A 5134-nucleotide genomic window follows, 5' to 3' on the forward strand; every position below is an offset into this window, starting at 1 on the left:
CAGTCCATGGGCCTCCTCCGTTGTGTTAGTTCCCAAGAAGGATGGTGAATGGCGATTCTGTGTAGACTACTGCCGCCTCAATGAGGTCACCCAGAAAGATCCGCTGCCCCACATTGACGAGTCCCTGTACCAGATCCCTTGATCTGAAAAGCTGGTATTGGCAAATGGAACTCACTTTGGACGCGCACCCCAAGATATCCTTCTCTAGTGGGCAAGGATTGTGGCTATTTAAGGTGCTCCCCTTTGATCTGTGCAATGCGTCTGCCATGTTTGAGCACCTGATGGAGCAGTGTCTCCTCTATCTAGACGACCTTCTTGTCCATGCCGCCACCTTCCATGAAGCTCTGGCCAACCTGCTTACCTGATGGCGGTTTTACTGGTTCTGGGGTTAAAATCCATCCCAAAGTGCAGCCTGATGCAATGTGAAGTCGCCTTCCTGGGTCATTGTGTGGGGAGAGATGGGATTCAGACTGACCTGAAGAAGGTGGAAGCTGTTCAACGTTGGCTGGCCAGCCTCAGCCAATGTAAGGCAATTGTTCCACAGTTCGCCACGATTGCCACTCCACTCCATCAGCTGCTTCACAAACAACAGGCCTTTATGTGGACAACTGTTCGTTAGGATGCTTTTGAGTCCCTGAAAGAGTTGTGTATAGAGTGCAGATGCCACCTTCTGGCCCAATCAAGGCTGTCGTCTTTCCCTCTCTCTCCCACTTTCTCTTCCTTATTGGAGCGGCACCATTGCCACCGCTTGCAGAATCCTGAGCCTCCTTTTAGTACACTACCAAACCCTCCATCTTGCCTCAGAGTTGCCCTGCATTCTTGATCTCTGTTTCCCCTTCTCCTATTGCCACGCACCCCAGCAGTGTAAACTGACCACGCATTGCATCGCCCTCAGGCTCCATGCCAGTACAACGGGACGTCCGACCCAGTCCTGGTGGGATGATATGTCCACGTCAACAGCTCAACCGCCCCTGCGATACCGGACTCAGGTCAGTTCTTCCCTGGCCGGGAAGTGTTTAAGAAGGGGGCAGTGTAATGGCTGGGCAGTTGAGCCTGAAGATTATGGGTCTCTGGACTTTATGTTGGACTGTGGGGAAGGGTGGGAGTAGTCATGTAAGTTATAAATGTTACCTATGTTAATTTGTGTTAATTGGCCTGCATGAATAGAGTGTGCTGTGTTACAGAGGGTAAAGCTAATGCTTCTCTTTCTCTCTCTCGATTTACTCACTCAGTGAGACTGTGTTGTGTTCTGATTGGTTGTTTGATTATTTATATTTGTAACCATAAAAATGGTCCAATCAAGAGTGAGTGAGGGCTATAAAAAGCCACTGTGAGCAGAGCACGAGAGAGAGTGTGAGTGGAGTTTAAGAGTTCCAAGCAGAAAGAGCTTCCAGCAAATAAACAAATTCTTTTCATGCCATTAAAAGAAAGTTCCTGTTGTAGCATCTTCATTACAAAGCGAAAATGTGAATAGTCAAGTCTCACCGTGAGAACGACTGCCACGTAACAGGTTGTTGCAAGGTCTGTTGCTAGGAGATGGGTGTTAAGTTTAATGTGTGCCACACTTTCACTGTAGTGAAATTGGGAAGAGGTTTGAGTTAGCAATAGCAAAGATAGCAGTGGATACATTTATGACAAGAGTATGGGAAAAACAAGAAAAAAATGAGCAACGGACCAATGGAAATCTTTCTGCTGAGCTAAGATGCGCTTGCACAGCCTTACATCTGACTTAAACAAGCTAGTGGAAACTGTAGGCTCCCAAAAGGCACATTAATGGTGGGAACTGCACATGTCTTACATGGTTTATGGGAGTGCCTGAACCATGTGGAAACTCTTTATCAACCTGCAACAACATAACTGTTACATTCTGTACTCACTATATACCAGTAGTGGACAACTGGAATGAATGAAAGAGCTCTAAACAGCCCTGATTGCCACTAGATGCAATAACACGGGCACTCAGTTTCACAGGGACAGTGACAACATGGGCACTAAGTTCCACAGGAACAGTGACAACACGGGCACTCAGTTTCACAGGGACAGTGACAACATGGGCACTAAGTTCCACAGGAACAGTGACAACACGGGCACTCAGTTTCACAGGAACAGTGACAACACGGGCACTCAGTTTCACAGGAACAGTGACAACACGGGCACTCAGTTTCACAGGGACAGTGACAGCACTGTTTCAAGAATGATTTTGGTTTTGTAAATAGCACAAACTAAAGAAGCGTCTCCAAGGCAAACAGAATGCACACATTATGAATGTTAGAATCCTGGTTGTTTAAAAAAAACAACAGTTGACGCCCTCTCCTAAAGAAAGAAACAGACCAACTGCTCAATCGCAACAGAGTCAGTTTACTGCTCACCTTACAACATTTGAAATGAAACTGTATATTTTCTTATTAGTTTCCTTTAAAAGGGTATCCCTTATACTCCTATACTAAAATTGGGTAAACACTGTTTACCTACGCACAGTGGCTTGCGAAAGTATTGACCCCCCTTGGCATTTCTCCTATTTTGTTGCCTTACAACCTGGAATTAAAATGGATTTTTTGGGGGGGTTTGTATTATTTGATTTACACAACCTGCCTACCACTTTGAAGATGCAAAATATTTTTTATTGTGAAACAAACAAGTAATAAGACAAAAAAACAGAAAACTTGAGCATGCATAAGTATTCACCCCCCCCCCAAAGGCAATACTTTGTAGAGCCACCTTTTGCAGCAATTACAGCTGCAAGTCTCTTGGAGTATGTATCTATAAGCTTGGCACATCTAGCCACTGGGATTTTTGTCCATTCTTCAAGGCAAAACTTCTCCAGCTCCTTCAAGTTGGATGGGTTCCGCTGGTGTACAGCAATCTTTAAGTCATACCACAGATTCTCAATTGGATTGAGGTCTGGGCTTTGACTAGGCCATTCCAAGACATTTAAATGTTTCCCCTTAAACCACTCGAGTGTTGCTTTAGCAGTATGCTTAGGGTCATTGTCCTGCTGGAAGGTGAACCTCTGTCCCAGTCTGAAATCTCTAGAAGACTGAAACAGGTTTCCCTCAAGAATTTCCCTGTATTTAGCACCATCCATCATTCCTTCAATTCTGACCAGTTTCCCAGTCCCTGACAATGAAAAACATCCCCACAGCATGATGCTGCCACCACCATGCTTCACTGTGGGGATGGTGTTCTCAGGGTGATGAGAGGTGTTGGGTTTACACCAGACATAGCATTTTCCTTAATGGCCAAAAAGCTCAATTTTAGTCTCATCTGACCAGAGTACCTTCTTCCATGTTTGGGGAGTCTCCCACATGCCTTTTGGCGAACACCAAATGTGTTTGCTTATTTTTTTCTTTAAGCAATGGCTTTTTTCTGGCCACTCTTCCGTAAAGCCCAGCTCTGTGGAGTGTACGGCTTAAAGTGGTCCTATGGACAGATACTCCAATCTCCGCTGTGGAGCTTTGCAGCTCCTTCAGGGTTATCTTTGGTCTCTTTGTTGCCTCTCTGATTAATAGCCCTCCTTGCCTGGTCCGTGAGTTTTGGTGGGTGGCCCTCTCTTGCCAGGTTTGTTGTGGTGCCATATTCTTTCCATTTTTTAATAAAGGCTTTAACGGTGCTCCGTGGGATGTTCAAAGTTTCGGATATTTTTTTATAACCCAACCCTGACCTGTTTGGAGAGCTCCTTGGTCTTCATGGTGCCACTTGCTTGGTGGTGCCCTTTGCTTAGTGGTGTTGCAGACTCTGGGGCCTTTCAGAACAGGTGTATATATACTGAGATCATGTGACAGATCATGTGACACTTAGATTGCACACAGGTGGACTTTATTTAACTAATTATGTGACTTCTGAAGGTAACTGGTTGCACCAGATCTTATTTAGAGGCTTAATAACAAAGGGGGTGAATACATATGCACGCACCACTTTTCTGTTATTTATTTTTTAGAATTTTTTTAAACAAGTTATTTTTTTCATTTCACTTCACCAATTTGGACTATTTTGTGTATGTCCATTACATTAAATCCAAATAAAAATCAATTTTAATTCCAGGTTGTAAGGCAACAAAATAGGAAAAATGCCAAGGGGGGGTCAATACTTTCGCAAGCCACTGTATACCCTGGACTACACCACTGCGAGTTGGGAACCACTGGTTTAAATGATTTAAATAAGGGCTGTTATGGCATGATTATGAAAATCAAACATCTAATAGTGTACTACACAAGTCAGGGATACCATTGCTCGTGTGAGATGGATTGTGGAAAGATAACGTAAGAGTAACTATAAGGTATGCATTGTCATATATTTTAAATGCCTAGTGGTTCTGTTGCGTATGCTTTTCCATTTTATTTACGTTCCATGATGTTAGCCACAATTCTGAGCGGTTCTGTGTTGTGCTGCTTCAATACTGAGTTCCAGTACTGGTCCTCGGAGATGTGCCAGAGAGAACAGAGTGACCACAAAGACAGCTGATATAATCTACTGCTTTGCACTCTCAATCCCTATCTGTATGTTTGTGACATTTGATAAATATGGATTTGAATGCCATTTTATTTTACATTTTGGAATGTGTTAAAAGAGGGCTGATGGGAAATGCATAAATATGCCCGTAGCTGATAAAACTACTGGTGTAGAAAAGTGCCTTTGATTCCACATTGTTTGACAGACAGTGTCGACCATATTGATATATATATATATATATATATTATATATATATATATATATTATATATTTTTTTATATATATATATATTATATATATATATATATATATTCACATTTTTTTTCCAACCCCAAAAAAATTGTATTTATGGTATATTACTTCACTCCATTAACTAAATAATTGTCTCCAGAAAAAAAAAAAAAAAAAAAAATAGAGAACTAACATAAGCAATTACATACACTTATAACCATACTTCCCTTGGCATGCCAAACATGTAATGACCTATGGCCCTACATAGAGAATGTCAACACTTCAGTGTATATCCCTAAACACATTTGAATAATTTTAGCCAAATTAAGCAGTGGGAAAGGTAAATACTGGTACATATACATACCATTGAAATATAGGCTCTAGGACCCAACGGAATCCTCAACACCGCGCTCCAAACCTTTCACCAAAAGATAAAGTTTGGAGAACAGGAGCA

This window comes from Polyodon spathula, chromosome 9 (genome assembly GCF_017654505.1).
Source record: "Polyodon spathula isolate WHYD16114869_AA chromosome 9, ASM1765450v1, whole genome shotgun sequence".
Taxonomy (NCBI): Eukaryota; Metazoa; Chordata; class Actinopteri; order Acipenseriformes; family Polyodontidae; genus Polyodon; species Polyodon spathula.